Raw genomic sequence first — 17,803 nt, 5'->3', positions numbered from 1 at the left:
TGGGGCACTAGTGTGTGTGTGTATATATATGTAGGTATGTATACAGACACACATACACGCGTGCACACACACACACACACCACCCTCGAACAGCATGGAGGCTGGGGCAGTAGCATATGTATATATATACACAGCCCACCCTTGAACAGCGTGGAGGCTGGGGTCACCAGCATACATATATATACACAGTCCACAGTCTTACAGGACTAGGCAGGCTGCCTGGCATGAGATTCACATCAGGTATCAATGATGGAGCCAGCTTTGGTTTTTTGTTTTAACTTTGTATTGAGGTGTTTTTTCATTCTGAGTTGTAAATAGGAAAAAATCCTGTTCTGTATTTGGGTGAAAAGCTGAGCTTTATAAAGCTATGTTATTGACTTCACAAGGCCCCAAGCTTCACCACTACTGTTTGTTTCTTTGGGGACGTTTCAGTGACTTTTGTGGGTAATTAGACGTGGCTACTCTGGTCACACCTTTTCAGCTGCTTAGCTATGCCACTAACGTCACACATCGAAGTTTTTACTTCAGTAATAAGAATTGAATAGTATTCAAGAAGGATTCAAACTGCATTAATATTAAAGAGCTTTTCAGATCCAGAAAGTGCCTGCAAATCCCTTCTGAGTGTAATTTATACAGCACATGTCAATTAGGAAGAGGGCTGATGTGCGCTCAGCCACCGGTCCACCGAGGCCCCTCCAAGCTGGCTTCAGGAAGTGCCTCTTGCTGTAGCAGTCACATCGTCAGGCCTTCCTGAGGGATCCTTGCTGAGAAATCAGGCTTTCTATTACTTTGCTGTTCTAAATAGACCTGTGTCCCACATAGAAAGGAAAAATCAATTTAATTACTTATGAAACTTTTCCTTACGGGTGAATGAATTAGGAGGAAAAGATGGAAGTATCTGCCCGTCATTAGTAACTTTATTTCAGGGCTGACTGGGGGAGAAATTAATTTCAGTGTGAAGATGAGGCGTGGGCTGGTTGGTGAAAGCAGGGCGTGCTTGCACACGGAGGTGTGTCACCCAGGACTGCAGGGTGGAGCAGCTTTGTGCTTCTGGAACCAAGCGGGAAATGAGCTGGAGGACCCGTGGCAGCAGGAAAATGGCGTTGAACAGGAGCCAGAAGACTTCCGGAGGTGTCCGTGCAAAAGAATTATGGAGGAGGAGAGAGCTAATTGCAATTAATGTAATTATGAGGAGAGAGACGTCCTCCGAAGGGGGCTGCCCGCCTCACTTTTGGCTTGTGCTCTCCTCCCAGCCTCCCCGTGGCATCCATCTCGGTGTCATTAATGAGCCTCCTCTCCCACTCAGAAGCCAGGAGGTGGTAGAGTTGGACTGGAGGCCGCCCAGCTGTCCTAGCTGGGGGCGGAAAGCAACCTTGTGTTTTTTCCGCATATGAAAGACCTTTGCAATATCTCTACTTTTGTAAGAACAGAATTTAAAACCCAAGGCAGAGAAAGAAGTTGTGTTTTATCTGAGGCTTTAAACGTTCAGCCTTGACTCTTACCTTGAAAGCTGTAAGCACAGAGTAATGGCGCGGTCTGCTGGTTGGCCAGGGCTGGCGCGTCGGGGACTGTGCGTGGGAAGGGGAAAGTACTCCTCCTGTCTCCTACTCGTGTATTCCGTCTGGTCCATCTGTCTGTCTTCCATTTAATGTGTATAATCCAGTGGTTTTTGGTGTCTTCACAGAATTGTGCCACACTCTTATCCCAGTCCCTTCAGCAGCCACATGACCTCCTTTCCTCAGACCCCAGTGACCACTGATCTGCTTTTCGTCACGTGGATTTGCCTGTTCTGATATTTCGTGTTGTATGTTCACAGCATCCTATGGCATGTGGCCTTTTTTGATTGGCTTCTTTCATTGACCATAATGTTTTCGAGGTTCGCTGGTGGTATAGCACACATCCGTACCCTGGTCCTTTTTACGGCTGAGTAATATTCCATATAGAATATTCCGTGTACAATATGGAATCTTGTTTATCCATTCATCAGTGGATGGACGTTTGGGTTGTTTCCACTTCTGACTATTATGAACAGTGCTGCTGTAAGCATTTAGTATAGTTTTTATGTGGGCGTGATTTTATTTCTCTTGGGATATACCTGGTTCATATGGGAATTTTACGTTTTACCTTTTGACTGTTTCCCAAGGGCCTGCTCCATTTACCATCCCTTCAGCAAAGGGTGAGGGTTCTGTTTCTCCATATCCCTGCCAGCACTTACTATTTATTTTTTTTATTTTAGCCATCCTACTGGGTATAAAGTGGTGGCTTGTTGTGTTTCTGTTTGTATTTCCTGGATGATTTCTTCATTGGCAATTACATTTGATACTGATTGGATTCATTTAAAAATTTTTAAACTTTAGATTTATTTTAATTGCATTGAATTCTATGCATTCCTTTTTTTCTTTTTCTTTTCTTTTTCTTTTATTTTTTTTCGAGACGGAGTCTCGCTCTGTCGCCCAGGCTGGAGTGCAGTGGCCGGATCTCAGCTCACTGCAAGCTCCGCCTCCCGGGTTCACGTCATTCTCCTGTCTCAGCCTCCCGAGTAGCTGGGACTACAGGTGCCCGCCACTGCGCCCGGCTAGTTTTTTGTATTTTTAGTAGAGACAGGGTTTCACCATGTTAGCCAGGATGGTCTTGATTTCCTGACCTTGTGATCCGCCTGCCTCGGCCTCCCAACGTGCTGGGATTACAGGCGTGAGCCACTGTGCTTGGCCTGTACTCCATTTTTTTAAAAATAAAACTTTCTATTCCATGCTCTTTGATCTATTATAACTTGAGTGGAATTGGTCTCACATTTTTTATCATTATTACCCTTTTGTCTTTTCTGTTGGTTAGAGGCAAAAAGAATCCTTGAAGATGAGTGTGAAAATTCGATTTTTTTTTAATTCACAAAAAGCTGAAAGTTGAACATGTAGATGATTTTTCTTTTAAGATAGATAATTAAATATGTATTGATTATCTCAATTTCTGTCATCTTGTGCCTAAGAGATTAAAGGGAAATTTGGAAATAAGAGGCAACCACTTCAAACTTTGCAACTTCATGCTTTTAGCAACTGTGAGCCCCTTCCAAATCTGTAGTTTGGTCATGACCTTGGTTCTTAAAAGTCAAAATGGAATCCTTATCTTCTGGTCTCCTTGAATTTTCAGTTCAATCCCACAAACTTTTGAAAAACTACTTATACTGGTGGGTTTTCGAAAAGCCAGATTGTGTGCCACGATCTTTGCTCTTAGGCAGTTTAAATTTCAGGAAGGATCCACGGCAGTTTATAGTGTTCATTCACTCATTCGTTCAGCACTTATTGCTGGGGGCTGTAGAAACAGAGGTGACGAAAATTATAAGGCCTGTGATGGCGGTTGCGTTGGAGGCAGCAGCTGACGTTTATTTCGCATGTGGTTTCCGAAGCTTTTAAAGAACTTTCCTTGTTGTTACGTCTCACTGATTCATGAAGTTGATGCTGTTATCACCCCTGTTTTACAGGAGATCGAATAACTTGATCAGGGTCGCAGAGCCACTGAGGGTCTGAGCCAGGATCCTAACCCAGGCTGCAGCTGTGCTGGCGGCATTTCTGGTTATGGGGAAAAGTGTAACCAACCAGCTGACATCAGAAGCCCTGGGGGTTTAAGGCTGTGTCCAGGGGTCTGCATTTGCCTCCCAGCCTCTGAGTCCTTCTGTCCTTTCCTCTGTGGGCCTGTACAGGAGCAGGGATCCCCCTGGTTACCCTCCGTCAGGGCACACACTTTGCTGGTGGAATATTACCTGCCTCGTGCCTTCCTTGGGTTTGGCGATACGATCCTTCCGTAGAGGCGGGTCGAGGCACAAAGAAGCGAATCACTCATCCACGGCCCACGGCTCAAAATCAGTTGCAGTGAGCTTCATCCTGCTGACTAGTATTTTGTACCCTTTTCTTTAGAACTTACTTTTCTACTTCATACTGCAGAACTGGGACCCCAAGTGCTTTAGAATGATTTTTATCAGCGGCTGAAGCAACAGTGACGTTCTGTGTAATTCTCACTGTGGTTGGAAGAGGAGTTTTCAGGAGCCCTGTGATTCTGCACAGTATTGACTCTTACCGTTTCGCCCTTAAGGGTGTGTGTACACAGCTTTCCAAAGGCGGGGAATGGAGTCTTGTCCTACCAGCTTCCTCCACGTAGTTCCTTTTCTCTTCTGGATGGGCCAGCGTAAGCTTGTGCATTGTAGGAGCTGCTGGCCTCGTGCAGCCAGTGTGACAGTACCTGCTTGGGCCTGTGTGGCTGAACTGAACCGTGTTCCCATCCTTGGCTGCACAGAGGATGCTGTGTGGAAGAGAGCTGGCCAGAACACACAGAGGCCTCTCCCGCCAGGCTGTAAGAGGTTGCAGGAGAAAGGTGCTCCTGGCGAGCAGAGGCCTTGGTGCCCCCTGCTCCCCACTGTTCCTTCAGGCGGCTGGTGAGCCTCAGTGACTCTACTTCTTGTGTAAAGAGTGGCACTGGGCTCAGAAGCAAATAGAAGCCTGAGGCCAGCCAGCCAGATGGAGAGTAGATACAGCTGTAAGATTCAAGGGCACAGGGGGCCGCCTCACTGCCCCATCCACAGAAGCACTGAGTAGGTGCACAAGCAGGGCCTCTGGGACGGCGCTTGCGTGAGTCCCACGGCTGTGCGGGCACATGGGCTCCTGTTGATGGCTGAGTTTCCCTGGCAGTTTTCATTTTGAGGTGAGTCTATTTCATTCATTCAGTCAGCATCCTCAGCTGCTTTCTCAGCAAGTCTCTGCTACCAGGAATGAGCCTGGGGCCCTTCCTCCAGGTTGGTATTCAGACCAGCGTGCTTGACTGCATCAGGAAGTGCATTCTGAGCAAATCTCTAGAGTTTTCTTTGCAACCTGATAACACCTCCTCCTACTTTTATGTTGGCATGTTATGTCTCCAGCAGGTTTTAGAGAGAGACTGAAGCTGCGCCTTCTTTCTGGGACGTGTACAGTACAGTCCAGTTGTATGATCATTTCCCGTGGCCTGAATATTGAGCCGTGGCCTTCTCCAGGAGGAGCAAGTCTTCATCATAGAATTTGAGGCCAAGGGCTCTCCAGAGACTGCCAGGTCCAGTCTCCCCAGGCCACTCCCTGTGATGTGGATGAGGTAGTAGAGCTTTGTGCTTTTTCTCTGCAGAGTGACGTGAATCAGTATAAAGAACTGCTACTGGGTCCCCAGTTTGAATGGGGAAAATGTTTGCTGTATCAACTGATGGACCCTAAGTCACCCACTTTGTCTGGGTTTTGTTGTTTGGACATGGTTCTTGAGTTCTTCTCAGTCGCTCTGTCTGGACCCAGATGTGTGAAGTCGAATGGCTGAGGCTGGTTGAAGTCAGGGTCATCCGAGTACAGCCATTGTTCTTAGGGAAAAAGGCCCAGGCCACGTGGGGCTCAGTGACTTATCCCTGCACATTAAAGGTGGACGGGTGGGCCTCTGAGACCCTTCAGTCCTCCACCGTCATCTTACAGGTGGGGCAGTAAGGGCCTAGCACCTGCTGAACCTGCTGGTGGGACAGAGACAGGTCTATAGGTGCCCCCTCCAGGCCGCCACCATCTTTGTTGCGCTTATTTCAAGGCCTCGTGGAAGCCACGAGCTGCTACTGGTGTTTGTCTGTGTTGCGTTTGTCTGTGTTGCATGTCCCGGTTTTCTTCCTACATTGACTCTGGCCCTTGCAAGTGTGATCCCTCCCTCCCGCCTGCCTCCCGCCTCCCTCCTCCTTCCCCCCGCACCCTGTTGCCAGGAGTGGGATGTGGGCAGAGACGCCTGCCCAAGGAACCTGGCCAGAGATGTCATGAGGACTGCCTGGCCCTCTGTGTCAGCCTGTTCAGTAGTCTGCCTATTCTTTCTGGGGATTCTGTGACCACCTTTCCATTCTGTTGCTAACTTTGGGGACCTGTTTGTTTAGCTCTTTCTCATCAAGAGAGATTCAGAAAAATTGCCAGGCCTTTTAGAATCCTGCTCTCACCTGATAAACTCGCCTTTTAATGCCGGCTGTGAATGAGAGAAGGACGCTCTTTGTACACTTGCATAAACGAGGTGCTCTGGGCTACGCTGGGTTGTCTAGGAAACATGCATTTGGAGGGCCGCAAGGACGGAGGGCTGGGGTATTAGAGGCGAACAAAAGAGATTTGCAAAACAAAGCAAATAAAAACAAACCTGCATATCTTCAAATAAAATATTTTAGGTGAAAGAGAAAACAAGAAATCAAAGCCCCTTAAGCAGGAAAGATTTTCATTTTTCCCTCTTAAATTGACAAGTAAGATGGCATCCAGACCTTTTTCCCTTTTGTTCTACTCCAGAGCAAGACTTTGTTAAAGAAACAGTACTAGAGTTTCTCACGAACTCTTGACTACTCACCACTTAAGAGTCATGTGTATACATGGTCATGCCTTTGTAGGCAAGAGTCCACATTCTGGTGATGCTCTGAGATTTTCCCACATGGTAGGTGCCCATGGGGTAGAGTCTTCTGCACCCAAAGCCTTGGTCGCAGTCATGAGCTTTGCTCATCCCCCCTATGGTGGGTTTGTAATCCAGGCGTGTATTGGTCAGTAACCCTTTTGAGTCTCTGGAGTTGGTCTCCATGTATTCCGTGGCGATGGTTTGTGCTCAGCTTGGTTTGGGAAATCTTTGATGCAGCACAGAGGCTGTCTCCCCTCTTCGGTCTTTGTCCCCGTGGGGCAGAAGCTGCAATTTCTCAAGAAGGAAGAAATGGTAGTTGCTGAAACGGAGCCGGCTCCTGTTGTTAAGAGGCCCCGTGAGACAGGTAAAGACCTTGCCGTTCCCCACAGAATCAATTTCATCTTGCAAGCACGGCCAAACAGAAGCATGCAGATGCATGTTACCGAAGCCGGAAAATCACTGGAGAGGCCCGTCACACACATTTACCTTATGCAGATTGAAGACAGGTGGGTGAGAGCCCCACAGGCAGATCAGCCTGCTTCCAGGTCAACAAAAACAGGTGGGTGAGAGCCCCACAGGCAGATCAGCCTGCTTCCAGGTCAACAAAAACAGGTGGGTGAGAGCCCCACAGGCAGATCAGCCTGCTTCCAGGCGCGGGAGTGCCGTCTGCCTTTCGCTGAGGAGCAGAAGCCCTGCGGGAAGCAGGAGCGAGCGGGGTGCCACTTCTGAGTGAGGGTCACTCACTTCATCCGAGATTGGCAAGAAACGACCGTCTGACCCAATGAGGGAGCAGAAATTTGGGGTCCAAAAATAGTCTTTGTTCGAGAGACTCATTGTGCCTCATTTTGCTTCTCTTCCATTTTTGAGTCCTGTCTTCACAGCTGACCCTCAAACAAGATGCAACACCAAGGTCCACCCGCATACCTGGAACCACCATGAGCATGACAACAGCCGGCCACCGAGTGTGGTTCAGGGAGTTAGAGGCTGTGAGTGCCAGAGGGAACCTCGGGATCATCTGAGTCATCCTCCTCATTCTCAGGGAAGCCTATGCCAGAGAAAGAAGTTGGTTTTCCAAGGGCCCCGTCTGTGATGGAGCTGAGCCTGACCCTGTCCCTCATCTCTACTCTGATGCTCCCCTCCAGCCCTGCCTCCCGCCACAGTGTTTGTATGGGGCCTAGAGGAGGGCATGGCCTGCTTTAAATGTTCCCGTGTAAATCTGGGGTGTGTCTGGCGGTTATTCTTACGCGTTTGGTGATAGAGCAAATGGATGCTTCACATGGAAGCATCTGAATTGGTCTCTTGTTAGCAAATCTGTATCACTTCATCCATCTACTTAACAGATATCTCTGCACTCAAGGAGCTTTTATTCTTTTGGTGGGGAGAGGGAAAATAAAAAAGATTAAAGTGTATACAGTAAGTTGGATATTGGCAAGCACTAAGAAGAAAGAACTGAGACAGGGAAAGAAAGCGTTGCAGTCTTTAATGCTGGCTCAGCAAGGCCTCACTGAGTGGGTCAGCAGTGACAGGAGTGGCGAGTGCCGTGCTCAAGGGCAGGCAAGTGAGTGCGGAGACTTCCGGGGGCCCTGAGGGCCTGAGCCGAGTCTCATGGGGCTGGAGCGGGCTGAGCGAGGGAGGGCTGAACTCAGGGTCATCTGAGCGGCAGTGACCCCGTGGGACCTGGAGGCCGGTGGAGGGACGTTGGTTAACGTGGGTTAACATGGTCTTTTTTGAAAAGGGTCGCCTTGGGAACGTACTGAGACTAGGTTATAGGGAGAAGCTGGGTGGACTCCGGGAGACCAGTTAGGTCATTGTGCTAAGCCAGGTCGGGGTGACTGGTGGTGGCTTGGAGCAAGAGGGTGGTAATTGGTGGTTGTATTTGACTCTGGTTTGAAAGTTGAGCTGATGAAAGCGTTTGCTCATGAATTGGAGGAACGAGTGAGAGGGTGGTTAAAGATGGCTCCAAGGTTTCTCCCTCACTGGCAGGGAGGGTGGAGTTGCCATTCCTGAGTGGCTGGTGGGAGAGGTTCTGGGTTTGGAAGGATGGCAGGAGCTTAGTCTTGGATGGGTGCTGTTTATGTGGCCTGTCGGACGTCCTAATCATTCAACACTCTTGGTCAAAACCCCACGGGGCTTTACTTTGTCCTACCAGGCAGTCGTTGATTTCTGCCCCCGTTTTGAGGTCCTTGTGTCCGCTGTGAAATGCTGGACTGTCCTTTAGGGCCAATGGCTGGATGGAGGCTTTAGGGCCTGCTGGCTCCTACTTTGCTGTCCGAGGTCAGAGCCAGCTGTTATCTCGGAGCTTCCTGTTCTTCCTTTCCAGTGTGGACATGGCGATGTCTCATCTCATCAGGAAGTTGCAAGGAACAACAGGAGGACGGTGGTGGTAACTTTCCTAGGTTGAGTTATTCACGGTAGATGTGCGCCAACGACGGGTGAGTGTGGAGGAGAATCTGAAGAGGTAGAGAGAGCACGTTTTACGGACCCTTTCATCTCCTGGATGGATGTGTGCGTGGAGAGCCAGGGACAATACAAAACCAAACACACCCCACACCTCTGCTCTTCTGTGTTATTTTTCTCCAGTTTCCCAGTGTAGTTTTAATTCTGTTCCTTTTCACTAGAGAAGTTCCTTGTAAATAATCTCCCTTTCACATTCCTTGTAAATGTCCGGGATATGTGTTTGTCCTGAGATACACGTGTGGAGTCTGCATCCATCCGTAGAAGTATGTGTGCATATGCGCATGTTTGTGGGCAGAAACGGCCCAGCACTTCCGGAGCTTTCAGCTGTTCCTGTACGTGGCATTGGGACTACCCACCCTTTGCTTCTCTGCCGTAGACTCTCCATCTGCAAAACAGAGACAATCCTTGCAGCTTTTCTTCTCTCTGGGAGGTTAATGATTGAGTATGTGTGTAGTGCTGGGAAGCCTTTGAAGTAAAATCACAAAGTATATGTGTATTATTATTGTAGCTCTAATGGTATTTATATGTAAATCATTATTATTGCAATAATAATATACTGGTTTGCCAATAAAACACAAACCACTTTAGAAGAACGTTCTAAAATGATAGCGTTTTCTGAGGCCGGGCAGCAGTGTCTAATTTTGGGCCTTCACAGTCGGTTTCATGATTCATGTATTATGCATTTTCAAAGAATAATCAAGAGCATGCAGGATTGCCCGGAGCAGTGAGTACTGAAAATGTACAGTTGGGCCAGTTGTACTAAGAGAGTGACGGGACGTCTGCACGGACACGGCTGTATTTCACTCTAGGTAGGGGCTGTCACTGCAGCTGGCGCCGTCTTGGAGCCTTCAGAGCTTGACTTGGTGATAATGCGTCATCAGGGCTGAGCATCTCGTGTCAGCTGTCCAGTTACAGTGAGGCGTAAAGTGGACGAGCGTCTCAGTGATGACTGTTGGGTTTTTTTCTTTCAGATCCATGCAAAATTCATAAACCTGATTTCTAACCAGTGGGATTTGTGCTGCTGGAAGCAGAAGGCTCAAAGGCAGAGCTTTGTTTAGTAGGAAATGTTTTTCTTTAAGGTGTCCTGATGCTTTCATCCCTGAGCATGTCCAGGTGATGACAAAAGAGACTCTGCATGAGGGGAGACGAGGAAGCAGGTGCACCTGGTCTCCTTTCATCTTGCAGGAAGTCCCATTTAGCTTGTTGGAGTTGGACCAATGATCACATTAAGAGCATAAGTCACAGAGGAGGCTGCTTGTTACTAGTTTTGTCAATAAGATGTATCCCACCGAGCCCCACAGCACAGGGCACGTGGATGTCCACAGGGGGACAGTTCTTACTGTCCCTCAGCGAGCAAGTTCTTACTGAGGTCACAAGTGACTGGGCTGCCCCATGTGTGGTTGACATTTTGCAGCCATCATATCCCTCACAGCACATCCACGTCTTTGAAAGCATTCTCCTCCCATGCTCTGGGATAGCAAACCTTCCTGGCCTTGGCATTCCTGTGGACTCTGTCCCTCCTCACCGTGGCCTTGGCATTCCTGTGGCCCCCGTCCCTCCTCCCCATCATTTTCGGCTCCTGTGTGTGCCTCTTATCCTCCTCTGCCTGGGCTGTTGGTTCTCTTGAGCGTTCTTCTTGACCCTCTCCCCTTTCATCCTGCGTTCTCTACTCTTGCATGCTAGTGTCTTCATTACACTGTGTACTTAAAAGTCCACAAGTGGCGTTTAGCAGGTTTAGGAGCCTCCTGACATGATGCCAAATGTTATATCTCTGTACGTTTTTCTGGAGAAAAGAAGCATCATTTTTTATCAGTTTTGGGCATGGGTGCTAGCCTGCAAGGTTAAGACCTAGTGCTGTGAAGTGTCAGCTTTCTAGCCCAGATCTGTGTCCTGAGCTCCACTCCCTTATATACACCTGCCTCCTTGCCAGCTCCTTGAAGATGCTGGTACCACAGAGTCCAGTGTTGGAGGCAGAGGCAGCGTGGCCTCCCACACCTGCTGCCTTGGCTGTATTCTTTGGTCAGTGCATCTGCCCAGTCTGCTGAAACCCAAGGGCCCCTGGATTCTCTCTCTCAACCCCTCAACATTGTGGGTACCAGATCTGACTCTGTCCCCGGCCACTCTCTCCTTCTGTCCTCCATGTCAGGACCACCCCATTGTCTCCTGCCTCTGGCCTTCCTCTTGCCACATTGCTTGGATGGCCTTTCACCAGGTCTGATCTGAGGGTGGTGGCATCTTTGTCTTAGCAGCCGAAGTCTGTGACCTTGACCACCTGGTGAAGTGTTTGCCGGGTGTCTTCACTGTAAAGTCACTCTTTTTTCCTTGCTTCCCACACTGCACTCTCTGGAAGTCCCTGTGTGCAGCCCACACTGAAGGGCTGGGGGTCATACTTCACTTCCTTGAGGGGAGAGCATGTTCAGAAATTATTTGGAATTTTTCTGCATGGAAGACTTTTCTGTTTTCCACGTTTGTTAATTTATCCAATTATTTATATCAATATGGATTTTAAATACTTCATACTTTGGATTGTAGTCCAGTATTACATTATATGTTTTGTTGCTCAGATTGTTTCAGCTTTGCCACTGGGGGCTCTTTCAGTTGGCCCCTGGGTCCCGTGACACACTCTCATCTGTGTGTGTGTGTGTGTGTGTTTGTATGTGGCCATTTCTCCAAGGATCCCTAGTTCCTTTTATTGGTGGATTGTATTAAAACCAAGATCTGTGTGCCTGGTATGTTCCTTGTGAATTACCTTTTAAAGAAATTATATTAAAAAAGCCTTTCGTATTTACCTTTATTTTTATAATTTCCTGTTTTTTTCATTTCTTTGTGTAGGCCTCCTGAAGAACTTTAACACTTTTTGTAGTATAGCTTTAATTTGTCTGAAAAAATATTTCACTTTGTTTTTGAAACATATTTTTACTGGATACAGAATCCTGGGTTACCGGTTTTATTCCCAGTCCTTTAACACTGTCATTCTGTCGTCTTTTTGTCCTGCATAATTTCCGACAGGAAGTCTGCTGTCATTATTATCTTCGGTCCATGGCTTAGGATTTGGTAGAGTTCTGTCGAAGTTAGCCAGCTCCAGTATTTTAACACTGACCGAGTATTTACCTCTGTCAGGTGCTTTGTTCAGCTTCACTGTGCGTGTGTGTGATTCTCCCAACACCCTTAAAAGGGAGGGAGGGAGGTGATATTCTTCAGTTTATAGGTGAGGAAGCTGAGAGTTAAGCAGGTTAACTGATTTGTTCAAGGCCACTTACCTAGGAGGCAGCAGAGCTGTGATGGTCTGATGCCAGAGACAATCTGCATCTTAACCACTGTTTATTGAATTCATCCTCTTCAGAAGGTCCAGGGTCAGGTCAGGGTCATACTAGTGTAGTTAAAATGCTGTTACCGCAATAGAAAGTCCGTAGGCACTAGAGTCGGACAGGTCTCAGCTCCAGTCCCGCTCTGCTTCTTGCAGGCTGTGTGACTTTGAACATGTCCTTGCTCAGTTTGTGTTTTCATCTCTGACATAGGTGAGAGCCGCCATTTGCCTTAGATGAGGATGAAGAAACGTGATGCTGTGTGTGAGTGCTGTGGCCAACACTGGGAAGGTTTTCTTGGTTGGGGTGTGCTCACTCCTACCTGTTGAATGAATGACTTGGATTTTGTGCAGGTCAGATACCACATCGATTTCCTCATTCAAGGCTGAGAGTTGTGGGCATAGCACGCACTCTAGCATCCTGCCTCACACTTCAACCCCTCCGATTGGCCTCCTCTCCTGGGCTCATCTTTCCGAAGCACAGCCCTCATGTCACTGTGGCTGTGGTTCCATGCTCTGGGTGGAGAGCAGGAGCTGAGGACGCTGAGCTGAGTGAAGTGCAGGACGGGACAAAACAGCCCCCGAATGTGGCTGAGTACCAGCTGTGTTCAGCTGACTGATGTGGGCCGGAGTGAAATGGGCCATCTACCCATTACGGATCTAATTGAAAATAATACTGTGCAATTTAATACAGTGATTTCTTAACATTTTTTTTTTGCCCAAATTAGCAAAATGCTTCAAAATGTTACATGCAAGTGAAGTGGAAATAATTGAATCCCAGCAAAGGATAAATGGATTGTACTGGAATATTTCAAGGAGGAATTTCTGATCAGCTTGGGGAGCGAAGGGGTTATCCTTGTGATATTTTATTGAACCACAAAATGTTATTTATAACCCATGTCAGGAGCAATTAAACTGATTGATGATTAAGGAAGTTTAATAGTTGAATAATAAGACGCGGCTCTTGACAGCTGTTTTTTCTCATTCTGGAAGCGTATTTCGTGAGTCTAGTAACAGTGTTAAGGACAGGCTGTTGCTATGCTGTGGGGTCATTATGTGGTGGTAATATAATGTTCAGCCTAGTGTTACATGGTATGTTACTTATAAAGAATTAAAAATTAAAATACCAATTATGTTTGTTTGATTTATTATTGAAGTGGTTTGTTAATTTTGATTTACCCAAAGCAGGGTTAATTAGTGCGTGTTGATATATTTGATTAAAAGTACACTAATGATGAATTGAATAAGGCCAAACAAAATAAATTATTTTCCAGTCACCCTGTATAGTTTCAGAATTTTAGCAATCTTTCATGTTTATGTAAAAAGGCAGCTTCACACTGGCTGGAAGGGTTTGCTGTGATTGGCAGCTTCTTAGGCATATGTACCAGCGGAGGCCGTATTTGCATTTTCAAAACAACCTGTGCTACTCACCTTGACACCTGTTCTCTTTTGTGTGTGTGTGGTAGTATTTGTCTTTATGAGCCATTTCTTATGTTCGGGGAGATTAATATATTAAAATTCTTTCTTTTAGAAATAAGCAGACATGTTACAAAGCAGGAAACACAAATGACTAATAAGCTGAAAAAACCATCTAACTTCACAGGTAATGAAAATGCAAATTGAACCAATAATGCAGTTCTATTTTTGTCTATCAAATCATCACAAATTAAACAAGATAATACTCAGTGCTTTTCAGGCGAGGTGAAGTTGACACTCTTCCAGTCTTTTGCTATGAAACAGCCATTCTGGAAAGCAGTTTGGTGGCCACTGAACAGCCCGGTGCCTCCCTGCCCCAAGGACATAGAAGGGGATGTCTGTGAAGGTTGAGCACGGGGCTCACGGTGGAGGCAAATGTTTGCATGAGTTGAGGCTTGAACCAGCCCAGATGACCATCGATAGAGGAAGTTTAAAGTCACTGGGTACATTGATTCCTGTGTCACCTGACACATGATTTCATAAAAACCCTTCTCAGTATGTGAAAATGATCAGGGTGTAAATAAAAACAGTAGGACATAAAACTTCATATTTAGTCTCAATTCTGGTTGATCGAAAAGGTTCATGTGTGTGAATGTTAGGGGCTGAATTGCTTCCCCAGAATTCATCTGTTGAAGTCCTAACCCCTAATACCACAGAAGATGTTTGGAGATAGGGTCTTTAAAGCGGTAATAAAGATAAAGTAAGGCCATTAGGGTGCGTCCTAACCCCATGGAACTGATGTCCTGGTGAGAAGAGACGAGGGGCCAGGTGTGGTGGCTCACACCTATAATGCCAGCACTTTGGGAGGCCGAGGTGCGTGGATCACGAGGTCAGGAGATCGAGACCATCGTGGCTAACATGGTGAAACCCTGTCTCTACTAGAAATGCAAAAAGTTGGCTGGGTGTGTTGGCAGATGCCTGTAGTCCCCAGCTACTCGGGAGGCTGAGGCCAGAGAATGGCGTGAACCCTGGAGGGGGTAGCTTGCAGTGAGCCGAGGTCGCACCACTGCACTCCAGCCTGGGCGATGGAGCGAGACTCTGTCTCAATCAGTCAATCAATCATTCAATCAATAGTATTGACTGGGCATGGTGGCTCGTACCTGTGAGACTGCGTCTCAAAAAAAGAAAAAACAAAAAAAACGGGGAGACGAGGACAGGGACACACACGGAGGCACACCATGAGTGGAAACAGGAAGAAGATGGCGTCTGCAGGCCCAGGAGAGAGGCCTCTGGAGAAACCAGCCCTGCTGACACGGTGGCCTCGGACCTTGGGCCCCCAGAACTGTGAGGAGAGATACATTTTTGCTATTGAAGCTGCCCAGTCTGTGGGAGTTTATTACAGCATCCCAGGCTAATACAGTGAAACTAAATGAAGATATTCATTATATCTGCATAGTACATTTATGGATGATTTAATTTTCTTTTTTAAACTTTTCCGTATTCTCCAAATTACTTACAAGAATCATGTAACAAAGCATTATTGGGAAGTTTCCTCCTTGGTCTGTATAGAGAGACTTAGCAGAAGCTGACAGAAGCCCCTTCCTCTTTGGGGCTCAGCCTGGTCAGCTCTGAGTTGAAGGCGTTGTGCTAATGTGTGGTGCCCTGCCCAGCCCGAAAGTTGTGTGTGTCTCGTGTGGTGTGTGCGGAAGCCTGTGGGCCTGTGGTCCGCCGTCTGTGGGGCGCGTTCCCCTCAGCATGGCAGGGGTGGTGCACGCAGGCCACTGTGAGACGGCCGAGGGGTGTGACTGAGGAGACACTAGGGGCTTTATGTGAGGCGCTTCCTCTCTCTTTCAGATGGAGGCTTAGATTCTAAACCAGCACGGACTGTTGAGCACTGGCTTTCAGGAATTTACATGTTTTTTGTGTTGCTGGTTAGGCTGGGGCCAGATCCAGCTTGAACTAGGTTTCAGAAGGGTTGGTGGGAGTTGGGCAGATAAGAAACAAGGAACCCAGGAAAAGGCTGGGGTGCTGCCAGCCTGGGCAGTGCTGGGCAGAAGCCGTGGCAGGTCCCTGAAGTCTCGCATTTGGAGGCCTTGCTCTGAAGACAGTTGGGAGCCTTGAGGCCTTTCTGTTAGAGAGGGACGTGGTCTCCAGCTTTCAGCCAGCTGATGTGTCCATTGCAGGCGCCAGGTGTGATGGGCCAAGGGACCCCGTGAAAGCGCCCCTCTTCACCTGTGCATACAACTGTTTGGAAATACAGGCCTGGCAGAGGGAGGTTGGAGTAGTGCTGTGTTAGTCTGTTCTCACACTCGATAAAGAATACCACCGGAGACTAGGTCATTATAAAGGAAAGAGGTGTAATTGACTCACAGTTCCGCAGGCTTAACAGGAAGCATGGCTGGGAGGCCTCAGGAAACTTACAATCATGGTGGAAGGCGCAGGGAAAGCAGGCACCTTCTTCACAAGACAGCAGGAGAGAGTGAGTGCCAGCCGGGGAAATGTGGGATGCTTATAAAACCAGCACATCTCGTGAGAACTCACTGTCACAAGAACAGCCTGAGAGAAACTGCCCCCCGATTCAATCACTTCCCTCCCTTAACACGTGGGGATTACAATTTGAGATGAGACTTGGGTGGGGGCACAGAACCAGACCATATCAAGGGCCTTGACTGCCAGTCAGCAGATGGGTTGGAGCTGGCTCGGGATCCCAGAATGAGGACAGCACGGGCCAGCTGAGCTGAGTGGGGCCTTCCAGTGCAGGAGACGCCATCCTGGGCAGGTGAGAGGTGAGGCTGTGCCTGCGCTGCTTATGTGGGGAAGTGGATCACACCTCTTGCAGCCACTCAGCACCCAGTTTGCCTTCTTGAGGGGAGGGACGGCCATCAAACAGCAAGCATGGAACACGTTTCTAACAATAGTGGACAAATCCATTTGCAGATGATGGAGGATGGACTGGAGCTGGAGCTTCAGAGGCAGGAGGCACACGATAACCCCCCCGAACTTGTGGTGGTAGAACCCCCACAGAGCACCCTGCATCTCCTACATTTGGCGGGGGTTGGGGGAATGATGGGGCAGGCCAGGGGGCTCCTGGAGGAGGGTGCTGCCTGGATGGAGTTTCTGCAGGTGGAGGAGCAGTTATGGTCTTGAGTGTGGCTCACATCAGGGAGCCCTGAGGGCTTGGCCCAAGGATTGACCATTTCTTTTATATTTCTACGTGGCACCCTTCTCTGGTGGTTGTGACCTCCTGGGAGTTTTGTAGAACCAGGGAGGTTTATTGATCAGGTCTATTCGGCCCTCTGTTTGATTCCCTTTGGGGTTGGAGGTACAAGCTGGCTGCCTGTTCTGAGTGGATGTGCAAACCTTGTGACCCCCAGCTCCTTAGCGTCTCCCTGTGGCTGTGGTCCCAGGACAGCCTGTGTCCTCTGCACTGTGGGTGCTCAACCATCAGTCGTTACATTGGGATGGGGCGGGGGGCTCGGCATATGCATGTGGAGAGGCCCCCACCTTGTCCACCTGGGTGTCCGTCTCACCGTTGGAGAGCTGGGACTTCCGGCCAGTTCCACCTGTTCACGTGTGTGATGCAGAGTTAATCCTCCAGCCTGTCTTCACTCAGCCAGCCTCCGTGTCTACTTGGCACAAGGATGAGCTCTTCATGCATAAGCGTTTTGTAGCAGGGCGTCTCTAGCCCTGTGCCCAGTGTTGGGACTCTTCCCCCAGCTGCTGGAACAGTTTTCTGTGTTTTAAAGGAGACAGCAGGCTTTGCTTCTTTTGAAAAGTTGCTGTTTGACCTTTGCCTTACCCATAGGCTTACTGGATTGGAGGGAATTAGCATTTCTTTCTGGAAAGGAGAAGCACTTTGTTTACTTTGAATGTGCTCCTGCCTCTGCCTAGGCCTGTGGTTCCTGAAACAGCTGCGGCCTTCTCATTGAGTACCTTCATGAAATGCATGGAGACCGACGATGTTTTCACGATGCCGCATGCCATGCTCGTTCTTCCCGCTGCCTGTGAAGCGGGAAGCTCTCCTTCTAATTCAGTAGAAAATGAAACGGGCATTGGCCGTGGCTCACTGAGGCAGCTTCGGTTATGAGAATGCGCCCCCGGCCATCTCCCCTGACAGCTCGGCCAGACAGAGCGTTTTCTTGTTAGTTTTCGCATTTCTGGACGAGGAGCTGTGGGGCTTTAGGATCTTGCCCTGTGTTTTGCATTCCACCCAAACAAAAACTA

General features: G+C 48.2%; 1 protein-coding gene and 1 long non-coding RNA gene across 2 annotated transcripts in view; both read left to right on the top strand.

The window, feature by feature from the left end:
- Positions 1-17,803, top strand: part of TBC1D22A (TBC1 domain family member 22A) — a 414,384-nt gene that overhangs the window by 181,425 nt on the left and 215,156 nt on the right. The gene's annotated exons all lie outside the window — the stretch shown is intronic.
- LOC116270719 lies at positions 6,908-13,293 on the top strand. The gene is made up of 2 exons (XR_004178880.1): positions 6,908-8,834; positions 12,378-13,293. It is a non-coding gene; the product is annotated as an uncharacterized LOC116270719 (long non-coding RNA).

This window comes from Papio anubis, chromosome 16 (genome assembly GCF_008728515.1).
Source record: "Papio anubis isolate 15944 chromosome 16, Panubis1.0, whole genome shotgun sequence".
NCBI lineage: Eukaryota > Metazoa > Chordata > Mammalia > Primates > Cercopithecidae > Papio > Papio anubis.
This window is presented reverse-complemented; position numbering and strand designations above follow the sequence as displayed.